Source organism: Antechinus flavipes, chromosome 4 (assembly GCF_016432865.1).
Source record: "Antechinus flavipes isolate AdamAnt ecotype Samford, QLD, Australia chromosome 4, AdamAnt_v2, whole genome shotgun sequence".
In the NCBI taxonomy this organism is placed as follows: domain Eukaryota; kingdom Metazoa; phylum Chordata; class Mammalia; order Dasyuromorphia; family Dasyuridae; genus Antechinus; species Antechinus flavipes.
The window spans coordinates 116,001,079-116,027,448 of NC_067401.1; the positions used below are offsets into that span (position 1 = coordinate 116,001,079).

The window sequence follows — 26,370 nt, forward strand, 5'->3', positions numbered from 1 at the left end:
GAAATTGGACCAGTTGACCTCTAAAGCCACTTGTGACTCTGATTCCATGGTTCTAGGATTTGGTGTCATTAAGGTAGAATTGTAGTGAAAGGAAGTAGCCTTGCCATTCAATCCTTATAAGGGAATGTGTGGAACAATATAGCTGATAAAAATTGCTCTTAACTCAGAGTTTAATAGGAATTCCAAGTGCTTCAAGTAGCCCTGAGCATCCTTTTAAAGGGATTTTAATCTGAAGACTAAGAAAACGAAATGTTTCCCACCTAAATCTTACTACATTTTTGATACAAAAAAGTAACCTTTATGTGATGATCACATATTTAGCTTAGTTTCTTTCTTTCTTTCTTTCTTTCTTTCTTTTTTTTTTTTTTTTTTTTGCTTCTTCAAAAAAAAGGGTAGCTTGTCTTCTTTCCTCTGCCATATTTGTTTTTTATTTTCATGTAACCACTATTTTCCTCAGACTATAAAGGGAGAATGGAGCCATTTGCTTTGGCAAAGGAACAAACTGCACTAGTGATGATTGGAGAGTCTCAAAGCTTGCTGCTTTCACTTGTTTTCTGTCAGACTCTCTGCTTCCTTTGACTCTTTCATTCTCTCTAGTCTTTTTGTTTTCATGCACCTATACTGATGGAGTCACAGCAGTGACTCTTCCTGTGCTGTTGACATTGTAGAAGTGTCAGCATTTTCATACCTGCCCTTTTTGTACTGAGGAGTGGGGATGGTAAACTTGTCTGTATTCATGTGTTCTTGGCAAAAATAGGGCAGAAAGGATTCGGCCTGGGTTAGACCATTTCTTAGGTTTTAGGAATGTCAGAGCTTCCCTATAGGAGGCCCCCATCTCCCCAAGTACCACAGTTAGTGGTTTCAGCTCTTGTTGACCCTTTTTCAAAGCTAAGTTTTATAGCCTATTAGTGCAATGTGGGAACTTGTTTTGTTTTGTTTTTCCTGATTCTTTAAGTGGGGTTAAAAAACATTCTGAAAATTTATGCTGGTTCATTTAGAAAAGTTTTCATTTATTTCACTTAGGCAGTTGGGTTTTTGCAGAAATTCCAGGAGCTTGGGTGGGCTTAGTATTCACCCATTGCCTACTTCACCAAGATATAATAGCTTTGGAGTACCATTCCAAGATGTCAGGAGGCAAACCATTTAAGGAAGATGTCCAATTATTTTAAAGAAATCCAGAAAAGCATTATTATCAATGAGAATCAAACAGAAGGGGAAGGTACTCTGACTTTCTGTGCAGAGCCTATGCCTCATTTTTAGAGACAGACGTCTCTTGAATAATAGTACTCCTTTGTAGAGGAAACCTAGGGTGCTGAGATTCATACTTTTAATGGAAGCACAATTCAAGGAGTAAAAGTAGCTCTCGGCTCAGAAATATTAGGGACTGCAACTCTAGGAGTCCTCCCCACCCCTGGATCAAGGGCTTAGTATCCTTGCCAAATCTATTAGGTGTATCATAGGCAGCCACCCCAACAAACTATGTGAACTCTTTGGGGGCAGAGTGAGCAGTGCTCTGCCATAGAAAACCAAGCTGTGCCATCAGCCTAGGAGAAGACAGAAGTCAGGGAAAGTTGTGAAGTTTTCATTATGAAAGATCACATGATACATACTTGAGGTAGCCTTCCAGCCTTGTCTTGGCTGGCTGTAGCTTTTAAGAGAGCTGTATCTGCGCCTCGACTACTTTCATCCCTTTATTTTTATGAGAACAAAAAGTAAATTGGGTGCCATTTTAAAACTCCCCACTTACGTTTATTGAAAGCAGCACTGCGGTAGGCGGAACACTTCAGAAGAAGCTTTGTGCCAATCACAATTTCTTCCCAGGTGATTTTTCCCCTGGCTTTGGGTCTTTCTTCCCCTACTGACTTTGCTACCTCAGACTTTTGCCTCCTAGCCAAATGATCAAATGAGAATGTAGAGGATCAGCCTGATTTCACTTGTGAGGCTTTCAATAATGTGTATTCAGTATTAGTGTAATGGAGCTAAGGAACAGCATCTGAAAAAAAGCCACAACCATGCTAAAAGGATTGAAAATCTAGCAGATGGCAGCTCACTCCTTGCCACCCACTTCCCTCCTTTCTTTGTTCCCAGAGAGCAGAGAACCAGAGGGTGACTGGGAAAGAAAAACTTCAGGATTGAAGGGGACAGGAGGTACATTGGGCAATGTTATGTGGGAGTCTCAGCATCCTAACTAAAGCCCTTAGTTGTTCCATATTGCCATTGAAAGAGTGTTGGAATCTTTACAAACTGCTAACTCATTAGAGTTAATAGATTATTGATCTGATCTTACAAGAAGATGTTTTGGGCCAGAACCTGAAACAAGGTACTAAGTAGAACTAATTAGTACAGTGCTTGTGTTTACACCTTTACTCATTGGAGTTCACAAGTATGCCAGCTTCACAAAGTAAACTTTGTAACTTTGTGAATTCACACCTCCCTTAAAGCTCTTAGGTCCAGAGAGCACTATGGGAGAAAACCCATAATCCCATTCTCTCAGAAGACTCAGATATAAGGCCAGTGAAGAGAGAGCTATTCCAGAATATTTTCCACTTGGCTGGCTGGTGGCGGAAGAGAGTTCAGCTGGATTGGAGAAGAGCACTCTGGTGCAGACACAGAGCACTTTGGGAGATTGAGAGCCAGAAGCCCTCTCTCAGAGGCAAGGCAGATTCAACTTGGAGCTGGATTGAAGGCTGAAGAAAGCAGAGGCAGAAGCAAAGGACAAAACTGCAAGAGCTCTTGGAACCAAGCAGAGAGATAGACCTCTAAGCTAACCAGGCTGTATTAGAGATAATAAAAGAGCTGAACTTTTATCACCTGGCTGCATTTGGGGTAATTATTGATCAAACTGATACTAAATCTGCCTCCAAGAAAACCTCTCCTGAGAAACCTTCCTCGAGAAACCTACCCTCTCCCCCAGAGAGAACTATTCTACTTATTTTAAAAGAAGAAGATCACCACAAAAGAGTACATTCTTTTGTAGTGTCAAGAAACTAGAAACTGATGTTGGAGAATGGCTGAATAAATTATGGTATATGAATGTTATGGAATATTACTGTTCTGTAAGAAATAATCAGGAGGATGATTTTAGAGAGGCCTGGAAAGACTTAGATGAACTGATGCTAAAGGAAATGAATAGAACCAAGAGGTTCCAATGATCTTGTGATGAAGAGAGCCATTTGCAACCCAGAGAGAGAACTGTAGGGACTGAATGTGGATTACATCATAGTATTTTCATATTTTGTTGTTGTTGTTCGCTTGCTTTTTGTTTTCTTTCTCATTTTTTTTATCTTTTTGATCTGATGCTTGATCTTGTGCTTAATGATAATTGTGGATTATGTGTAGAAGAATTGCACATGTTTAACATATATCGGATTATTTGCTTTCTAAGGGAGGGGGTAGGTGGAAGGAAGGGAGAAAAAAATTAGAATATAAGGTTTGGTCAATGTTGAAAACTATATAGCATATATTTTGAAAATAAAAAAAGCTTTAAAAAAAAAAGAAAGAGGATAGTCTAAAATAAATTTTTTAAAGTACTATTCGTCATGGAATATACTTCAGTGTTGTTTTTTCCGTCCCAGTCTTCCTTCACAATGCTTTGCTAATATTAATGAATAACTATTTATCTTTATAAATGTGTTGAATTGGTGAGGAGGGAGGGGTATAGAAAAAAGCCAATAGCAGATAATGAGGCCCTCTTGTAGTGTCTTGTAGCATATTAGATGGACTACCATCTAATCCTGTTTGATCATCAGCACTCTATAAACCTTCTCTACCCCTGGGAGACTTGTAAGCATAACTATCCCCATATCCCAAGGAAAGGGAGGAAACTGACAAGTTAAGTGACTTGCCCCAAGGCCAGGAAGCAAAATGGGAGCTGAGCTGGGATTAAAAATCTGCAAGTTCTGACTCCCAGCCAGGTGTCAACTCCCAGGGTCAGCCCTGGCCACATGGCTGCTGACAAGTTCAAGAGAGACCCCTTTGGAACCCAGGGCTGTATATGAACTTAGCTCCTTCACATCCTAAAAATAATTTAACTTTAGTTTTAGAATTAGTTATTCTTGTGAATTTGGACATGGAAGTGTATTTTTACCATCAAAAACCTATGAAAAATTCACTATCATATAAGTGAACAGCTTCCTTCTGATTTGTGTCTACAGCACAGGAAAAGCATCTCAGATGTATTATGTATTTTATAACAGAATGTGTGTGTATATTTAAATTTTTTATATATCTTGCTTGCTTTCTCTTTAGTTTCAGACAATATTTGAGGGCACCAATTTCAGGAAAACATCTATTAAAAACAAAACTTAAAATTTCATGTACAATAAACTAAACTGAATTTCAGCTAATTTTTTTCATTGGTTATGATTTCACCTCCAGTCTTAGCCATCTTAATGGACTTGGGTTACAAGAAACAAGAAAGGCAAAACAGTGAAGCACTGTTGACCACAGAAAAGTCTTATGCTACAAATGTGATTGTTCATATCATAGGGTGCTTTATAGGGTTCTTTGAGCTAGCCAGAACTGTTACAAGTGTATGCCCCTACCTAGTCCTTAGGGTTATTTTGTTCATTAATTGTGGCATAACAGGGTTACTGAATCAGTTTCATCTTTACCAAAATTCAGTGAATAAACCTCATGAGAGGATACTTTCTATCAAGTATTAATTTTTCAGGTTTTAAAAATTATTTCAGATAGCCAGCTATTGTCAAATAATATATTTTGATGGACTTGTTATCTCTACAACATAGACAAACCCACCACTGGTGGATAATAAAACTCATGAATTCCTTTTTCATCCTGTATGATTCTTCTCTGTTCTCCCATGGATTTCCATAGAGAAGTTGCTTGTCAGATTTAAAGTTGTGATATAATGTCAATCAGTGGGCAATTGGTTGCTCAAAATATTCCAAGAAAGCAGAATGATAAGTGATGAGAACAGACCCATGGGCCTATGCTTGTAATCTAAAACTGATTAACCCCTCCACATTGAACACCCAATGGTGTTAGGGTGTGAGAGAGAGAGAGAGAGAGAGAGAGAGAGAGAGAGAGAGGAAGGGAGGGAGAGGGAGAGGGAGACAGGAAAGGGGGGAGAGAGAGAGACAGAGACAGACAGAGACAAAGACAGACAGACAGAGAGACACAGAGAGAGACAGAGAGAAAGAGGAGAGATGAATGAAAGGTCCTACCCATGTCCCATAGGAAAAAAGGAAAACATTCTCTCAAATGTCTCTAATGGTGTCAAGATCTGGTATCTCTGTGCCTCCAATGGGACTCTCAAAGAGGGAGAAGTCCTGTCCGGTGGGCCTGGGAGTACTAAGTGGTAATTGTTATACAGGGCATTTCTCTCTGACCTGTGAGAAAGATTTGTGCCCATGCAGGAAGGATGTGTCATGATCTTTCCTGTAGCCCTGATATTTCTGATGTTGCTCCTGTTCATGATGACTATTTCACATTGAACTATCCATTTTGAACTGCAAAGATCTGGCATTATCACCACGTGGACACTATCATTCAGATGAAAGATTTGATTCTTCCATGGGTAAGTGGAGGAAGCCTAGAATTTCTGCTCTTCATTCTTTCATTCAACCCCTCTTTTAAGAGGTTTTGTTTTGTTAAAAATTTTTAAAATTTTGATGGTTTTATTTTATATTAAAGTAAGTTTTGATAGAGATATCCTTTGTATATTATATCACCATACTTTCCCCCAGTAACCTTCCTTCCAGAGAGCCATCCTATAACAGATAGTATTTTAAACACTAAAAATACTGATCAGTATTTTGAAAAAAATTAAAAATATGTGCATTGTACAACACCTATAAACCTTTGACCTCTACAAAGTGGTAGGGATGAAGAGTGCGTGTATGTGTGTTTGCTGTGTTTCTGTTTTAGGTTTTTTTTTTTCCTTCCTTCATTGTTGTTTAGTCATTTTTCAGTCATGTCCAACTCTTTGTGGCCCCATTATGGTTTTCCTGGCAATGATATTATATTAGTATATTAGTTTACTATTTCCTTCTCCAGCTCATTTTTATAGATAAAAAAAAAAAACTGTGGCAAATGGGGTTTGCTCAGTGACTTGCCCAGGGTCACATATCTACTAAATGTCTTAAAACCAGATCTGAACTCAGGAAAATGAGTCTTCCTGACTGTAGGTCTGGCACTTTTGTACTGTGCCATCTACCTTCCCCTTTCTTCCTTTAGTTCTGCCTATATAAGGCTTATTGAATCTCTAAAGTCAAAGTTGACCAGTAAGTACTCTAAAATCATTTAAATAAGTCATATAGAAGGCTTTAAGGACCTCACCACCAAGGAGTTGGACTAAGATAGGAGCAATATTCTCCTTTCTTTCTTAAACAAGTTATGTTAGTTTTTCCTTTAAAAAGTCCTTAAGACTTGATTGGCTCAGGGAATTAAAATCTCAGATTAGTGATATCATTTCTATCATCACCTGATTCCAAACAGCCATGAAAAGCTCCAGGTGCTCCCTGATGTTTGGCTGGCAGACCAGAATGAGCAACTCAAGAGGCAGAAAAGCTTCACTCAACTAAATTAACTCAGTGTGCTTGGTGTTTTTGCTTAAGAATAAGCACCTCGTTTCATTCCAATATTGAACTATCAAATATAAACTATCAAGTGACTGGCCTGTGTCAAGTTTAGTCAAGACTAGAGATTTTTTTCTAGTTCTGTTAGTATTTCACTCAACTGTTCATCCCTTTTCCCTCACTCTTGATACATGGCTAGCCAATATCTTCTTTGACTCATACACATACTTAGTAATGTAGCATTATTTAAAGAAAATAGCTATTAAAGTGATAGATTAGTTTTAGTTTTTGTTGTTTGGAGGGGCTTGTTGTTTGTTTTGCTTCTTGTTTTTTGTCAGGGACTGATTCAGGATTTTTACATAAATAATATTTTTACTGGAGGTCTGACAAAGAGAAATGTATTCAAAAAATGAATTAAAATTATTCTTAGGCATTTTTAATGTGCATAGCAGGTACATTATAGTTGGATATGCAAATAAAAAAGTGGAGCTAATCTCTGCTTTCAGCTCATATCCTAATGGAAGAGACAATCTTGTTTGAAGATTTCAGCTGCAAGTCAGAAGGAAAAATCCCATAGTCCTTAAGGTAGAGTGAAAATACAGACGCAAAAGAAGCTGTATTTCTTTCATTGTAATCATTTCTGATTCTGATGATTAAACCACTTGATAATTTTAAGGATTTTGATGATAAGAATTTTCTTCCCCAGGTCTTTAGTGGCCATGGTTCCTGAGGAGACAGGGACTGCAGCACCTATTGAAGCAGTTGCTATGTCATTTCTCTGCACAGGGTGCTTCCTGAGAGGATGGATCCGGGCCTGGCCACTACTCCCAGGGCTTTAGGCTTAGCTGTTCATGAGTGGTGGTTTGTCAGCAGTTTGTGTTGGTAGTGGCAAGTCAGAGAGCACCTCGTGCGCAAAGATTGCCTTCCTTAAATGATTGGCACTGGTCTGGAAGCAAGAGTGATGGTTCCCCAAACATTTGGGTGGGAGTTACTGGGCTGTCTTAAGGTGTGATAAGAGATCATAAGTAAAGTGATGGATTTAATTTGACTTTTCTGGCCCATGCCATCTCCTCTGTGTCCCTACAGTTTGTGCACTGCACCAGCTAGTTTGTTGGCTTTCCTTGTAGGGGACATACATGTATAGACTTTCCTAAATTCATCTTTCCTCTCCACTATCCACTCACACTGTGGCTTCCCTAGTTCAGTCAGGACAAGGGTAGTGTGATTGTAGATGATGGTTACTTCCTCTCTCCAGCCATGTATTCTGTGCCTTTAAAAACTCTAGTGATGAGATCCGTGACCAGAATTAGCATCGATAATTGGGCTTAGGGTAGGCCTCAGCAATCATACCTGTACTGAGCATCCAAATTTACTCTCAAATTAGTCTTGTCATTCATGATATGAAAATAATAGAATAACAGCAACAAAAATAAGTGTGCCATTTATATAGTGCTTGAAGGTTTGCAAGGTACTCTACAAATATTTGTTTCATTTTATCTTCATGACAGTCAAAAGGGAGAGGAAGATAAGTGCTATTATTATCCACATTTTATCGATGAGGAAACAGAGGCAGAACCTGTCCAGGTTCATAGGTCTTTCTGACTGGAGATCCAGTGCTCTATCCATGGTACCACCTCCCTTCTTAAATAGTGATTAAGACAAATTCAGCTGATTGGAGAATTAATTAAGAAAATAGCTACTCAGACAGGAAAAAGAGTCTAATTTTTTAAGTCTTAGGGTAAAACCTTTCTTGGTCTGCCCTATTAAGCTCTGCACATTATTCAGGGATATGACAGTGGGGCACATTACTCTCAGGGTAAGGATTCTCAATCTGAGGTCTATGGATTTTTTAATGAAAAATAATTTCAATGATTATCACAATAGAGTTTCCTTAGTAATCCTATGTATTTTTATTTTATGCCTTTAAAAACCTTATTCTGAGAAAGTACAGGCTGCCAAAAGGGTCTATGACATGCAAAAAGGTTAAGAACTCCTATCCCTAGGCTATGGGTTGGTCCTATTTTGCTGCTAAGTGTGTATTTCCTATTTTGGTCATGACTATTAATTGTGAATGTTGCTGCCAATGGAGTACTTTAAAGTTACATGTTCTGCTGCCTTCAGACAGGCCTCTTTGAATATCCCTGGAGAGTTGGTTAACTAGGGGATTGGGGCCTGTGGACTCTAAATATTGAGTGGTGGCAAATGACAGTATCAATACATTACTTTTTCTGAGGAGAAATTCAGAAATGCTTTATAAATGTTATCTCACATGGATTCCAAACACCAAGAGGAAAGTAGGAGTTAGAATATAGCTTTTAAAGGAGAAAAAACTCTCTTGGAAAAAAATGATGAAACTGTAATAGGGCCAACCCTAAATCCCGAGTGCTCTCATCTTTATTTTTTCATCAGTCTAAGCAGAAAAGGATAATAAAACCTACCAGAGAAAATTGAATCTACTTTAAAGGAGAAGAGCATTTCTTAATATGCCTTCTCTCGCATATACACCTACACACAGTGCACGCACATATGCACCTTCATACATTAAGAACGTACATTATTTGTTTTTCTCATTGGATCCAGAGTATCTTATCTTGCAGGAATGTTGCAAAATGTCTGCATTTTAAATTTTTTAAAATTAGCCTTCAAGTAGATGGAATTTACTCAGTCTGTCACTTACTCAGCACATACTCTCTCTTTATATTTTTTAAATGTTGCATGGTTGGTTGGGAGTCTCCCGATACAACACTTCATGCTAAGCAAAGTTGACGGTTTAGTGATGTGGAAGCTATTATCTCACCTTTGTGCCTCCGTAGCTAAGGCCTCTTGCCTTTTCCTATTTCATAATAAATAACATTAGCATTAAAGAACTTTTTAACACCTATTGGAAGCATTAAATAACCAGGATTTCTTCAGACCGTTTATGTAAGAGATTTTAAAAATGAATGCAGTCACATTTGGATTCCCTTCATTTTTTTCAAAGTTTATTATTTGCTTCAGCCTGGCTGGAGAAAAACATTCATTCATTCCCAATGTTTTTGAGATGGGAAAATGTGTTTGCTGGAAACTGTTCCATATTTGAGAATAAAGACTCTAGTGACTTTTTCACCCCAGGGAGGATTCTAAAGAACCTTCCTCATCTCTTACTTGTCTTCCTGTGGTTCTAAAGCCAGACAACAAGCCCAGAGTTATTATTATTATTATTATTATTATTATTGTCTAGACACCAGCTTTTAAATAGAGGTGAGACTTAACTTGAAAATATTCTTTCTGCCTTTGGCTGGAATAAGTGATGAAGATGGAGGAGCTTCTTCAGACATGGTACCACAAGGGAGATAGCTGGCATTTTCACACATCTACTAAGGCACAGAGCCTAGGACAGGCATTAGTTCTCAGGAATGTGATGTGAATTTGGGATGAACTTTATTGAATTTTGGTGTATTAGGACAAATGCTATCATGCTCCCATATGTTTTTTCAGAATCTTGAAAGTGTGCACATTTAATTGATATGTTGGGGTACTTCTCTTTTCCATCCCTTCTCCTCTCCTCTCCTCCCTTTTTTTTCAGATTCACATATAATAAAATCTGGCTGGAACAGGTAGAAACTGTGAAAGTTCACAAATCCTGTGGACTTAGTCTTTTCTCTGACCTTATTATTTTATAGTCTTTTGCCATAAAAAGGATCATTTGTTGAGCTCAAATCAGTTAAGATTTCAGGAAACCTCTCATGTACTGCCTTCTACCCTATCCCACCCCATTTGTCAGTACCTTTCCTTAGTTGGACATATTTGCTACAAGTGGTTTGTCTGATGATTATGTTATGGGGAAAACATCCTCATGATTCTTAAATTTTTTTATGTCTTCAAGTTAGGAAGGAATCCAAAGGAAGCCCTTTTTTCCTTTGATTGTCAACTCTGTACTTAAATAAGAACTATTAATTAAACAAGTACTAAGCTGTTTCGCCCATCTCCACAAAGAGGTCCAAATGGAATAGGACCTGACCAGGCTCATGTTGATTACATTCTATAACAGGATGAAACCTATAGAATTAAAGAGTGAAGGAAAATGACAATCCAGAATTTACCTCATTGAAGTACCTTGCTATACTCTGTGTTTTTCTTTTTCTTTCTTTTTTTTTTTTTATTATAGCTTTTTATTGACAGAACACATGCATGGGTAATTTTTCAACATCTTCCTTTACAGTCACTTCTGTTCCAACTTTTCATTTCCTTCCCTCTACCTCCTCCCCTAGATGGCAGGCAGTCTCATACATGTTAAACATGTTAAAAGTATATCTTAAATACAGTATATTTGAACATATTTATACAGTTCTCTTGTTGCACAAGAAAAATCAGATTCAGAAAGGTAAAAATAAACTGGGAAGAAAAACAAAAATGCAAGCAGTCCACATACATTTTCCAGTGCTCTTTCTCTGGGTGTAGCTGGTTCTGTTCATTACTGATCAATTGGAACTGAATTGAATCTTCTCATTGCTGAAGATAGCCACTTTCATCAGAATTGATCCTCATATAGTATTGTTGATGAAGTGTATAATGATCTCCTGGTTCTGCTCATTTCACTCAGCATCAGTTCATGTAAGTTTCTCTAAGCCTCTCTGTATTCATCCTGCTGGTCATTTTTTATAGAACAATAATATTCCCTAACATTCATATACCACAGTTTCTTCAGCCATTCTCCAATTGATGGGCATCCCTTCAGTTTCCAGTTTCTAGCCACTATAAAGAGAGTTGCCACAAACATTTTGGCACGTACAGGTCCCTTTCCCTTCTTTAGTATCTCTTTGGGGTATAAGCCCAGTAGTAATACTGCTGGATCAAAGGGTATGCACAGTTTGATAACTTTTTGGGCATAATTCCAAATTGCTCTCTGGAATAGTTGGATTCGTTCACAACTCCACCAACAATGCATCAGTGTCCCAGTTTTCCCACATGCCCTCCAACATTCATCATTATTTTTTCCTGTCATCTTAGCCAATCTGAGAGGTGTGTAGTGGTATCTCAGAGTTGTCTTAATTTGCATTTCTCTGATCAATAGTGATTTGGAACACCCTTTCATATGAGTAGAAATAGTTTCAATTTCATCATCTGAAAATTGTTCATATCCTTTGCCATTTATCAATTGGAGAATGGCTTGATTTCTTATAAATTAGAGTCAGTTCTCTATATATTTTGGAAATGAGGCCTTTATCAGAACCTTTAACTGAAAATGTTTTCCCAATTTATTGCTTCCCTTCTAATGTTGTCTGCATTAGTTTTGTTTGTACAAAAGTTTTTTAACTTGATATAATAAAAATTTTCTATTTTGTGATCAATAATAATCTTTAATTCTAATTTGGTCACAAATTCCTTCCTCCTCCACAAGTCTGAGAGATAAACTATCCTATGTTCTTCTAATTTGTTTATAATCTCGTTCTTTATGCCTAAACCATGCACCCATTTTGACCTTATCTTGGTGTACGGTGTTAAGTGTGGATCCATGCCTAGTTTCTGCCATACTAATTTCCAGATTTCCCAGCAGTTTTTGTCAAATAATGAATTCTTATTCCAAAAGTTGAGAATTTTGGGTTTGTCAAACACTAGATTGCTACAGTTATTGACTATTTTATCCTGTGAATCTAACTTATTCCACTGATCAATTAGTCTATTTCTTAGCCAATACCAAATGGTTTTGGTGACTGCTGCTTTATAATATAGTTTTAGATCCCCCCCCCACACACACACACACATACCCTTTCCCCATATTCTTCTCATATATCTTACTTGTGAGACATTTAAATGGATGTCCAGGAGATATCTTGAATTCAGTATGTCCCAGTACTGTGCTAAACACTTTACAGTTATTATCACAGTTAATCCCACAACAACCTGGGAGATAGGTGCTATTATTATCAGACTGAGATTAAGTGGCTTGCCCAAAGCTCCCATAATTAGTAAATGCCTGAGGCAGGATTGAACTCTATCCACTGTACCACTTAGCTGTTTATATTCTCTGCTCCTTTAGCTAGGCCATAGAATGGGTAGTGTGCTGGCCCTGGAGTCAGGAAGACATGAGTTCAAATGGGACCTCAGACACTATGTAACCCTGGATAAGTCACTTAACCCTGTTTACCTCAGTTTTTCGTCTATACAATGAACTGGGAAACCATTCCAGGATCCTTACTAAGAAAACTCCAAATATGATGTCCAGAAGAGCTGGACAGGACTGAAACGACTGAACAATACTTCCTTTCCCTTGGTCATTTCATCAGCTTCCATGGATTTAATTACCATCTCAATGCTGATGGTTTCCACATTTACTTATTCATTCCTAATCCTTCTGCTGACTTCCAATCTTATATCTTTAACTGTCCTTCAGACATTTAAATGGATGTCCAGGAGATATCTTGAATTCAGTATGTCCCAGACTGAACCCATTATCCTTCCATTGCCCCTCAATTACCTCCCACACACACACCTTTCCTACTGACACTGAGGAAGACCCCATCCTCCCAGTTCTCCTGGATCACAAGCTCAGAGTCATCCCGGACTCCTCACCATTTCGGGCTCCCACCCCTTCCCAGCTAGACCCAGGCCTGCTGATTTCACCTTGATGACTAACGCCTTCTCCCCCTGATACTGACCCGACTCTGGCAGCCCTCATCACCTGTCGTCCAGACCATCGGCAGCTGCTGGTGGGTCTGTCTGCCCCAAGCCTCTCCCCACCCGTCTGTCCTCCCGCCACAATATTCCCTGCCAGCCTGTGGCATCTGTGTTCAGTAACACCCAGGGGCTCTCTTTTCTGGGTGCCAGCCAAACCGCCCACCTCTCTTCCAGTCCTCTTAAACCTGATCCTCCCACATGCCCTTTGGTGCTGCTCCCGAGGTCAGCCCCTCTCTCATGTGTCAGGACAGACTGATTCTAGGCTGCCACAAACTAACAAGTAGTAACAAGAAGGTTGCTACTTTCCTGGGTTTTCTCCAGAGAGCCTAGCCTGCCAGTGTGTCTGGTTTTCTTGCTCTGTACTCTTACTTTTAAGATCCCGTGATGTTGGCCCCTTTGCTGTTCTTCCTGGAAAACATCCTGTTTCCAGACTCCAAGCTTTCTCTTCCCCATGCTTTCTGTCCTCAATTCTGTTTTCCTGGGTTCCTTCACATCCCAACTAAAATTCCCTCCTCTCCAAGAAACCTTTTCCAGTGGCCCCCAATGCAGGACTTCCTTCTTAGACTACCTTCAAATTACCCTGGATGTACTACTTTATATAGACAGTTTATTGCATGATGTTGCTATCATTGGTATGTGAGCTGCTTGAAAACAAACAGGAACTATTTTTTGCCCCTTTTGGGGGGCCAGTATTTAGCACAGTGACATATATGTAGTAAGTTATTATAACTCTTGACTTGATTTGTCTTGACTTGCTCCCTCTGCATAAGACCCTTGAGGGCCATCCTGGTCTCAGAACAGGCTCTAATCTCACTGGGAATAGCACTACCCTTAGCTAATTCTGGCTTTATTAGTAGGTCCCTTTTCCTATTGTCTGGGGATTCTTGGCTGAGCTCTCACATTGGTACTCCTGGGGTAAATAGAATGTCACCATATTTTCTCATTATATTTCTCAGTTATTATTTGAAGTTTTGCTGTAGTATGAACATGGGAGCCAGATAGTTACTCTTCCATTCGCGCAGTCATCTTGGCTAGAAGTTAAATGAATGCTATTTTAGGATTGTCATGGAAAAAAAGATCTGGGGAATGTGCCCTCACTTGGCCAAGGGAGCAAAAGCCTTTATTCCTTCTCACATTTAAATCTTTTACAATTTGCTTATGTACTTTGTCTGTTGTCAGTGGTAATGTTTTCATTCCATTCTGGCTTTTTCTTAGGACCAGTGCCTAACACGCAGAAAACATTAAATATTTGTTGGACAAATGAATGTTTCTGAGTGACCTCAAGTTTTTGTTGTTGTTGTTTGGTTTTTTTTGTTTGTTTTTTATTTTTTGTTTTTGTTTTTGTTTGTTTTTGCTGAGGCAGTTGGAGTTAAGTGACTTGCCCAGGGTCACACAACTAGGAAGTATTAAGTGCCTGAGGTCAGATTTTAACTCAGATCCTCCTGACTTCAGGGCTGGTGCTCTATCCACTGTGCCATCTAACTGTCTCCTGACCTCAGTTCTTATATGCCCTGAGAATCCAAGCTAACTTGACTGTCATACTCATCAAAACATAATTAGAGAGTAAATTTGTTGCTGCTTCTATTTCTATTCTATATTGTATTCCTAAACCAAATGAAAATTAATTTCATATTATTTCTGCCATCTCATTTTTCTGTGCATATAATTGAAAATTAGTTGCTTTTAAAACCTCAATCGTCCTTTAGTAAATATTGCTTCATATTCTTGAAACACTTTCTCTATATAGAAACCTGTATAAGAGCCAGTGCCTGCTAATAAAAGACTGACACAATTATTCCTTTTTAAAAATTCATTAAAAAATTTTAATTTTAAATACTGTCTTATCTCTTTTTGCCTCACCTATTGAGAATGCAAGAAAAGATAATCCTTTGCAGATATGTATAATAGCATTAAAAATTCCCTTATTAGTTATATCCAAAAGAAAATGCTTCAATATGTACTCTGTCCCTAGAATTGTGTTGATCATTGTGTTGATTACAAATTCTTTTTTTTTAACAGTTCCTAATTCTTTCATAATTATTTGTCTTTACGATATTGTTATTATATAAATTCTTGTAGTTCTGTTCACTTCATTTTGCATCGGTTCATATAAGTCTTCCCAAATGTCCTAAAACCATCCCCTTCATTTTTTCTTACAGTTCAGCAGTATTCCGTCTCATTTATGTACCGTGACTTGTTCAGCCATTCCACAATTGATAGGTATCCTTAGAATTTTCAACTCTTTACCACCAGGAAAAGAGCTGCTACAAAAATATTTGAACATGTGATTCCTTTGCCTTTTCTTTGATCTTTTTTTAGTGTAGAACTAATAACAATATCACTGAGTCAAAGGGTATGTACAGTTTAATAGCTTTTTGGACAAATTTCCAAAATGCTTTTCAGAATAGCTGTACCAGTTCACAACTCTGCCCACAGTACATTAATGTTCCTGGTTTTTCATAATCCTTCCAGTATTCTAACACAATTTTTCTTCATTTTAAGTGAACCATTTTTTATCTGTACTTTTTAATTATATGTATTATTCTTTCCTATAATCTAGAGCTTAAAAGCAGATGGATAATCATGGGCTGATGGACCATTACCTATTTGTTTCCCTGAGTCCTGAAAGATCTAGTGCCCCCCATGCAGGGAATTTGGAGTGACCAATGTTGGGAAAGACAAGTTAGTACTTCTGGCATAAAAGGAGCTGAGTGATGGATCTTTCAAGAATTTCTATTCTGTTCTAAAAGGAATTAAATGGAGACTGCTGACTCCAGGGTTTGTTGCCATATGTGAACATTGTGTCTCCTCACTCGAATATAAATTGAGGCTCTGGAGAAAGGCCTGAATCTTGCCATTTGTATGTAAAAATTTTCTCACATTTTTTCTTTTTCAGGGATTTCAGGGAAAGGGAACAATCAGTGTCAATTCTTAGAAAGCATTTAGAGAAAAGTAGGAAGTTTCAGGTCTCTATCCCATGTGTCAAGATAGTAGAGGGAAAGCAATCTGGAGTCTGATATTATGGGAAAATAAAAGCTGAGGCAGTGCCAGTAAGAAATCTCTGAATATGGGCTGAACTGGAAAATCTTTGACCACTGTAGGAGTAACATCTTGTCTCGTTATTTGGATTTCCTTCTTTAGTAGAGTCAAAGTGTAGTCTCTCTTAGTTTACCATCTCTCCCCTAGATGTAAAGCGGGATTTATGCAAGGGTTTCAGAGTCCTAGATTTGTGCTATATTTCCACATTCTGTCAATTGTCACCTTTGATTTGATCTAAGGAAGCATCGAATTACTCCTTAGATTCTTTTCTCTTTTGTCACATATTTTCCATGAGATCAAATGTTGCTAAAAAATCTTCAGACTTTTATGAATTTTTTTTTTGCCCAAATACTATTTACTCCATTATTTCCGTATTCGTTTATTTATCTTTGAACACTTGCTGTTAGATTGGCTAACTTGGAAATCATATTCACTTATTCACAATGAAGCTGGGCTTGAATTTTTCCTTAGTAACAACATCTGAGAAACATGGGGAGGCAGTGTGCTCTAGGAGATGGAAAGCTGTAAACTGAAAGACAGGAAGTTGTCTTTGAACCATTTCCTGGTTCTTCCCTTAGGAACTGTAGACACTTCCTTATTGTATCTGTGCCTCAGTTTCTCTAGCAACAAATAAGGATTGCAGTATACCATATAGGATCTTTTAAAAGCCAGAGGCATAAATTGCAGCAAATGGTTTTTCATTTGTGTGGAGGTGGCAGCCTACCTGGAATTAGAAATCTGTCAGATGAGGGCTTTTTTTCCTAGAGGAAATGCATTTACATTCCAGATGAGAGCCATCTATCATAGAACTCTGTGTCAGAACTGCTAACGGCATTAAATTGCTTTGAGGAAGGGTGACATAAAATGTTTATCATTGATGCTACTATAGTGGTTCTTTTTTTGTTTTTTTTTTTTAAGAAAAAACTTAAAACTTAAAGGACACTTGGTAAACCGAATGGCTTATGTAACACAAGAATGTCTTTTCTGTTGAAACATAATGGGAGATTTGCAATCCTTTGAAAAATTGGTTATAGTCCACTTGCCATATACTACTCCACATTTCTGAGCTGCCTGCCAAATGATCCCAGGTGTGGGATTGCAGCAGGTAATTTCCTGAGCTGTATTTGTACAGATGATTTTTTGTGTTAGAAGATGATATCTGCTCACCTGGCCTCTTAGTGACAGAGAAATCCTTTGTTTATTCATTTAGTAGGCAGATTAACCCTAATGAATATTGGCTTCCTGGAAATAGATACAGGTGACAATAGCAAAGTGAGGACTGGGGGAGAAGCAAGACAAATTCCCTTTTCTTTCTTCACTTTTAAATAAAGGTTGCTTTCATAGGAGAGTGTCTTAAATAAGGAAAAAATGAACTATTTCAGCTATAAATCTGGATTTTTAAAAAGCACCTTTTTACATTTCAGATATGAGTATTATGTGTTTGATAACTCTTCCCCAAAAAACTCTAAATTTTATCAGTTTTATTTTTAATAACTCAAATGTTTTCTCTTTCTCAAAAGAGTTAAATGACAAGATCTGATTGAAGACTTTATGTTGGTTTGGGTTAGATGGGCAGACCCAACTAGCTGAACAAGAAAATATGTTCCCCAAGAGTTCCTCCCACTATGCTCAGCAATAATTTTGTGAGTTAGCAATTAACCACATAAACCCTCAACTTTAAATGTCTGTGCTGTGGGTTGATCATGCATCATCTATCCTCTGTAGCAGATTAAAAGAAAATGTACATTTGACTACATTCCTTCTCTCCCTGCCTTCACTGCCTATCTTCCATTCATGCTGTCTCAGTGAAACATTTATTTGCTTTCTTATTCATTGAGGATGAGGATACTTTTACTTGAGAAATTATTAAAGGAATCATCAAGTTATAAGTTTAAAAATATGCCAGAATGAGAGAGATACCTGGAGGGACTTTGTAGGATAACTTTGATTAGTAGTGAGAGAAATTGCAAATTTGTGGTTAGTCTTATTTTAGAGGTGTGCAGAATTTATTCCAAACAGCATAACTGAAGAAACTGTTTGAAGTTTTTGCTCACAGTCCTCCCTATAAACCAGACTTTAGATGTCAGTACCAGGAATGTTTTTGCAACAATGAAGGAAGGAGCACTTTCTCACATTTTTCTGTGAATGGTCTAGAGATGCATTATTCCCAAGACATGAATGTGTAGACACAGATGTGAAAATCTCTTAACTTCCAGGCCAACTTTTCCAGATCTTATCGTCATAATTTATTCTGTATTCTCCAAAGACTCCAAAAATGTCTTCTTTTGCATAACTTTATACATTGGAGGAAAAGTTGAAGCTCACTCCCAGCACATGCTAAGTGCTGAAGATAGGATTTTGTTGGCTTTTGCATGCTGCCTTTTGTAGTTGCCTATAAAAGCTAGAATTTCAAGAGGAAAGTGAAAAAACAGAATTTACCTTTCCATGAAGAGGTAAAATTTATGATGTCTCCTTGTTATGTGGTTTGAGAGCGTACCGGGACTGTGATTTTGAACATTGTGAGATATATATGAATTGGAGACAGTAATAAATTCTGAATGAATTTGTTTGGTTTTTATTTAGATTATTTTATCCTTCTTAAAACTAATATTTATATAACCTCTGACCAAGCAGAGAGATCCAAAATCTCTCCAAGGATGAGATGGTTTCCCTAGCTGGTTTGGGTAGCTTAACTCTTCGTAGTATGTGGTGTAGCCCAGCCTATATTGTTCTGCCCAGTCCAACCTAGTCCAGCTCACCAATGAATCGGGTGGTTACTCATCACATTGACACACTAACCATTTGCCAGAGCTATTCTGAATTTTCTTAATATCATCTCCTCAATGGGCATACACTTCAGCTTATTCAAATATAGAAAATATTTCTTTAGTAGAGATTATTCAGTCATATTTAATGATTTTCAAAGATGTTGGAAAAACTGAAAATGACATAGATGTGGAATATTGTCTTTGAAGGCAGTCCTGTCAGCCTGTATTCAGTGAATTTTTCTCCCTTTCCATTTAAAGAAAACTGTAAGGACAACAGTCATTATATGATTTTGTATTTTAAGTATTTTCATAATCCAACATAAATTGGCCCACCCAAGGATTATGTCTGTCTTATAAAGATGTGTTTATATAGTCACTGGGTGAAAGATTGCAGAAGTTGAACCACTAGTTTTGAAAGTTGAGCCAGACCAGGAAAAATCAGGATACAATTTGGCACTTATGGAGACGAAATGATTTCCTTTTTAGCTGCTGATTTCTACTGGGAAATGTATCCTTGGACTGAAAATTGCATCCGGAAAAATGTTTATGTAGTGTTTTTTCAAATGACTGATTATTCTTCTAACCTTTAACACGTACTGTGTCTAATTTTGTTCCTTTTAACTCCTTCATGACTAGAAAATTTTTGTCCCTGCAGGGACAAAAGAGTACTAACATAGTTCTTTGCTGCTTTGTCTACAGGAGCATCTTGTTTTCATGTTAGTGGGAGTTGGAGGGATAGATTCCTTCCTGATTTATCCCTATACGCCTTCTCTCATAGACATTTTTTTTAATGTGTCTGTTTCATGGTGTTGGGAACACCTCTTTGGGGAGATCACTTAATTGTGATCGATTACATGTGTTCCTTTCTCCTAAGAATAGAAGATTCCTAGCATTTTAAAATATTATATATGAAGCCATAGAGTCTTTTAAAGGGCCAGTATTTTTGCTCCAATTTCTCTCTTGTGCATTCAGTGACAGTTCTGGGTACAGGCGGCTGAAAAGCATACATTAGATCCCACCAGAGGAAGATAGCAAAAAGAAAGCAAGCTTTATCATCACTGCTGGGAAAATGGGTGATTTAAAAATACTTGTGTGAGTGGCTTCAAAAGCACAACTTTTCAGTTCAGTGGCAGAAATCTCTCCTTAAGGATAAATTTGAAATTGTCCTTTTGCCAGATGACCCAGGCAAATCTTATTTTATATACTTCTTTGGAGAGATGGTTGGGGATTGACCCTGGACCCATATAACTGTACAGAAGATGCCTAAGGAAGGAACATCATGACTCATTCCCATGGAGCCCAGTAAATACAATTAGGAAATTTGAATGCAATTACTGCAAGTTTGAAGTTTACTTTAGAGAACACATTAATTTTTGTGATTTTGTCTTACTATAAATCTGACAACTAAATTTGGTTTTCTTTTGGAAGCCTTCCACCAGCAACAGTTCCTGAGTCAAGGATGAGAGTGTAAAAAAAGGAGGCAGCCTGAACAAAGTTATATTTTGACTGAAATTGGATTTTATCTTCAGCTTTGATGCAGAAAAGATTTATATTTGAGGATGCAGAGCTCCAATCCAAGTTCACATTTTATTTGATTGACACACAAACTTATTTAAAAGGAAAGTTAGATCAATGGCAAATGCATATAAAGACAGAGAGTATACTGTAGCTGTTGCGGAACACTGGGATAATAATAGGTTTGGGAAGTTTGCTGAATGTTGAGACAGTTTTTTTTTTAATCAATTGATGGATTGGAATGTGGCTAGTAATACATAAAACTTCAGTTATCTTATATTCTAAATATTTGACAGCTGTGTAGAATCCCCAGTACATGTAATAGCTGAGAGAGAGGGGGAGAGGGAAAATGGGAGAGAGTGTGCAAGAGAAGAAGGAGGATAATGGGGGGAAGGAGGCAGAGACAGAGACAGAGACAGAAAGGAAGACAGAGAGAGAAGTTATATGGAATCCAGTTGAGACTGTGACGGAAACTGTTGACCCTTCTTTGTGTTGATTTTGCACTGTCTCGTCAAACATCTGGAAATCAGCATGTTTGCAGTCTTCTCACAACATGATTTTGCATTTACATCATTGTGCTAGCTGGTAAAAGTTTTCTTACTTTCAGGAAAAAAGAAAAATCAGCAACTCTTATGCTGTCACAAGGTCAAGTGGTGATTGGTGATGCTGTCTCTTCTAAACACATGTTTAGCCCAGAAAAGCTCAAGCCATTCCCAAAAATTTGGTAACCATTAGAGGACTTCCTAAGTCAGTTCCGGATGTCAGACCCAAGGTGGAAGGGGGACGGGGCCACATTGAGTTCTCTGAAGCTTTCCACCAAAGGGATTTAATCTGGCAGCTGATTGAGCCAAGGAGCAACTCACGCAAGGGCAGAACTAGACAGGAAACACTTCTGAAAGCAATGTTTTGATAGAGGATCATGAGATCAGGCGAGGAGCTGTGAACTTTACATGTAGCCAAGGCCAGATAGCACTAAGGTAGCCACCTGAGGGCTTACAATAAGAAAGGAAATTAAAGGCTCATTTAAGTGGCGAGGAACCAGACAATTTAAATGCAAGTTTTCCTTTTTTTTTTTTTTTTTTTAATTCTTTTCAAAAGAGAAAACTAAAACAAATCACATTCTTTGGAGGAAAGGGACATAATGAATGTGCTGATTTTTTTTTTTTTTGACAAAACATTCCAACTTCATTATTCAACATTACAATTTTAAACCTGATTGCTAATGTAAAATATTGGAGATAAATTCATCATTTCCAGTCACCTTTTTTATAGTGTTCAAAAGAGCTATTTTGAGCAGAAGTTTTACTTTTGGAAGATAGTCATTTTATAATGATACACATTGATGCCTATGTGTCTCTCAGGCCTGCTGGTGGGTGAGTGGGTGAGTATCTGGGAGGGGCCAGCAGTATATCTGGTAAAAGGTCTCAGATTTGATTTTCATTCTCCAGAAATCTAGTCTACCTGTTAGCATTGTAGAAACAAAGTCACTGGGCTCTGCTGCTTATGTTCAAGTACATTATATTTAGTATGCCAGCTAATGGAAAAGATGAAGTGTATATTCTCATATTTAGAATCTGACTTTGGCATTTTGGATTCTTTGCTAGTCCCACAACCCATATACTAAGCTGCCATCTTAAGCATCACAATATTATTTATTTCGTCAGTACAACCCCGTCAATGACGGGAGAAGTAACCAATATAAATTTTGGGGAATTATAAAACTTCCCCAAGTTTTCTATAGTTTTAATTTATCTATCTTTTTTAAAATAAAGATTGAAAAATGTATATCCTTCAGAAAAATGTGACTGATCATAGGATGTGGAGTTGAAAAGGATCTCATAGATCATCTTATCTCTTTCTTTTACATATGATGTAACTAAATGCCATAGGTTGAGTGACTTGTCCATGGCCATTCAGTAAGCAGCAAAAAGTCAGGATTCCAACCCAGGTCATCTGATTTAAAAAAAAAAAAAAAAAAAACTATTGTTTTTTTTCCTGACTTAGTATTACCGTTCATATGAATTTTTACACAGTGTTGATAGAATGCCTCTATGGCTCATACTCCTCACCAGGATAATGGCAGAACACATTATTGATTCCTTCTTTTGTTCCTCTCCAACTACTATACCCTCTTCTATTTGTAAGACACTAAGGTTTCCTCCTTCCATTATAGCTATTATCATTAATTCCATATTTTTTGTTAGTATTTTCTACATGATGTACTTTTAGATACAAATTAGTATTAATATAACTAATGTTTACTAGACAAGTAATACTTATTCTCCAGCCGATTTTAATATTAATTAAATTAAAATTTTTTTTAATTGCTGGAATTCTTTAGAAACCCCAAAGTTGGTTTCCCAATTGCTATCATTATCTATTCATGATTTCCTTCCTTTTTTCTAGGTATTATTTAGGTTCCTTTATGCAATCTGATAGTAAGAGACAGAGTTGAATTTAACAGCCTCACCCAAGGAAGAAGTCATTTTTAGTGGAGAAGTAATTCAGTTCTTTATCAACTTATGCCTGACCAACTGTTATGGCCTTGAAAATGGTGTCCTTCCCTTCTTTTTGGCCTTTTCCACTCCAGTTATCTTTGCTAAAAATAAAAACAAAAAACAAAAACAAAAACCTTGTAGTCATGGGCTCTAGGACAGAAAACAAATGCCTTAGCTTGTCACTTAAAATCCTCCACACATAAACCTTACCAGGACTTCCGGTTAAGATGGCGGAGAGGAGGCTCACAGTTGCGTAAACCTTACCAGCATCATCTCTCTCACTCTCCAGACAAGCCAAGCCCATCTATTTACTGACTTTGGAAAACATACCTTAGGATTTGGGACTTCTGAGCTCTGTGGATCGATCAAGGAAACTCAGATTTTGTTCACTGATAATCTATTGAACAACATTTTTCTCTTGTGGTTGTGTAACTTTGTCCCCCAGCTGGTAGGTTTTGGTTAGACTTCTGGGTTTTAGACTGATGTAGTCGAAAGTAGACTGAGTTGTCCCTAATATGTCCCCTTGAACCAAGTTGTTTAAATTCCTGAAATTCTTTTGTAATGCTTATACATCTTCCTTCACATAACCATTGTGAGGATCAAATGTGTTCAGAGTGCTTTTTAAACCTTAAAAAAGATATCTGAATGAGAAATGAATAGATTTGGCTATAAGCAGTCTCTCCCATAGCTACTGACCTGGGTTCAAGAATCCCCCATCCCTTCTTTTCTCCCCTCCCCCCCCCAATTCTCTGTTTCCTCCTTCCCCCACTAAATGGGAGCTAAAAAATTCAGAAAACTGATTGTTTTATATAAGCTTTCCCATCAAGGAGCATGTTGTACTTTGATAGATGTTAATTCCAAGGAATAATAATATAGTCTTTTAATGTGATGAAACTATGGGCGGAGGCTTCCATTGGCTCCCAAATGGGGCGAATTGCCATTACTGTAACACAATGCCCTGTGCTTGTGGCCGAGGGCCACCTACCATTTCTTCCTAGAATCTGTACCTCGCGCAGGCTGTCATGGGCAGACAGATGTGGGAAGGTTTTAGGTTTGGCTTTGGAAAAGTTTGCCTCACTTTTGAAAACCATGGGGACAGGATTGCTTAGCATGTTCGCTCCCAAGCCAGGTCATGGTTTGGTTTTGCAGCTTGCAGTGATCTCACTTCAGCCCTAGAATCCAAGAGATTTGGAAATAACTTCCATAGACCAGCTCTGTCTTCTTCAGAAGAGTAGTTTTTTGGTATTTTGCAAGATCATGATTCCTTGGAAAAAAGATTGATTTGGAGTCAGAGAATCTAGATTCCAATTGTGGCTCAGCCTCTTAGTATCTGTTTGATCAACTTGTATACTTCTTTTACCCTCTCTTGGCCTTTGTATTCACATCTTGAATTACTTGAACTCTAAGGTCCCTTCAGTCATACATCTGTGATGATTTTAATACATTTTTATAGCCCTTTACAAGATCTCAAGAAGTCTTTTCACTTGCATAACTTTGTTCAAGTCTTACAAGTATTCTTAGCCTCATTTTATGCATTAGGATGACACCTCTCAGTCTCAAAAGGATGGGGCCATGAGGTGCTGGAATCACTCTATACATATCTTTGGATTCCTCATACCACATGTTCTCAACTCCATCATATTTCTATAAAATGGTGCCCTTTCCCTCATTTGGCCTAGAACATATATTTTTATATACATGTATGTTATTATATAACATACATATGCATGTGTGTGTATATGTATGTATGTATATATATATATAAAATTTAAAAGGAAGCAGAATGTAATATAATTGGCCTTAGGTCAGGAGTCATGAAACCTAAATTCTAATCCAAATTTTTCATTAACTGTCTGTGGGATTTTGGGCAAATCACCTAATCTCTCCGAGCTCCAGATGATCTCTTAAGGAGTCTTCCAGTTCCCAGATTTCTGTAAATCAACAATTCTATGACTGTAATTGCTTATAAGTAAAACAACAGCTAGAGGTATGGCAGGAGGAAGCATTTCATCTCAGAAGGTATTGACTTATTGCTGAAATCAGGTGAGAAGTTGGGGCTCCTGATTTTGGAATTCATGGACTTTCTTTGTATCACCTCCTTCCTTCTCCTTGATTGTCTTGTAAGACTTGGTGTTCAGTAGCATACTTCCTAAAGAAGATGTGGGAATTACAGCTCCAGACTGTGCCTCAAAATTCTGATTGATCTATATCAATTGTTTCCAAAAAGGAGAATGATATGTGAGACATCCCCTCTTCTCCTGCTCCTCCTCCCCCCCCCCAGCCAAAGTATGAGCAGTTTTTCTTTTTTTTTTTTAAATGAGGTTTCAGAAGAATCTCTAAGAATGGGAGCCATACTGGTCATAGAAGGTTGTGCTGGTTCCCTGTCTTAGTCTCTTTCTATAAAAGCCTTTCAGCAAGGTCTCCATGCAGCTAGGTCTCTCTCTCAGCATTTAGTGGTCTGCACTCGCTGTTTTTCTTTCCCTGAGAGTTGCTGATTAGTGACTTGCGGTGTGGAAGCTGATTTATCACAGCCCAGAGTTGCCCCTAAGGGGTTGAGCAGAAACACTCATGAAGGAGCCCTGATTAAAAAGAGTGGTAATGAAGACAAATGTTTCAGAGGGAGTAGAGAACAAACCAGGCCTTGGCATTCCCTGACTCTCTGTTGAGCTTTTGGAGAGAAGGTAATATCCTTCTCTCCCCCCCTCAACCCCCACTTTATTGTTTATTTCTCATGGCACTGGAAACATTTTTCTTGTCCTCTTGGGTGTTCTAACTCTCACTTGTTAACTGCTTTTCAGGCAGGACTGCAATTAGCCCCTGGCAGATATCTCACCATGATACTCTTATATCCATTTTGTCCCAAAGAAGTTCTGACACGTTGACCTGTAGCTATTTTCAATTTCTTCAGACTTGACAGTTTTGCCTAATTTCTCAAGTCATTAAAACCCACATCTGTTTTTCTAATGATCTATATTAGATTTGATGTTGAAGTCTATAATCACCCGCTTCATACCTAAACAACCTAGAATTTGTTCAGAGACAAATTCCTGTTTGTTTACAAGATTGTATACAGTTTACACGTTTTTACAAGATTGTCCTAATTCACACCTATGTAAAAGGAAAAAAAATCATATCTGAGGCCAGGCATAGAATTGCTTTTTGGGGAATTAAGATTCCTCTTTGATTTCCATGCTAACTTCCTCCCAGAAAATCTCTTTATAGAGAAAATGTAAGGAATATCAAGCTTTTGTGTCAGGTTGTTTGCACAGGAAAACTGAGAAATCAAAGTACCACCTCCAGCTCCCCCAGAGCTTTGAAGGGGGCCTCTTCAGATTACAAAATCCTTATTAAGTT

The 26,370-nt window shown here is 37.8% G+C and overlaps 1 protein-coding gene and 1 long non-coding RNA gene across 7 annotated transcripts in view; one reads left to right on the forward strand and one right to left on the reverse strand.

The window, feature by feature from the left end:
• BCAS3 (BCAS3 microtubule associated cell migration factor) overlaps window positions 1–26,370 on the forward strand; it is a 787,317-nt gene that overhangs the window by 466,358 nt on the left and 294,589 nt on the right. The gene's annotated exons all lie outside the window — the stretch shown is intronic.
• Window positions 22,499–24,685, reverse strand: LOC127559944 (uncharacterized). Its single transcript, XR_007953234.1, has 2 exons — window positions 23,276–24,685; window positions 22,499–23,221 (listed from the first exon to the last, which is right to left on the reverse strand). It is a non-coding gene; the product is annotated as an uncharacterized LOC127559944 (long non-coding RNA).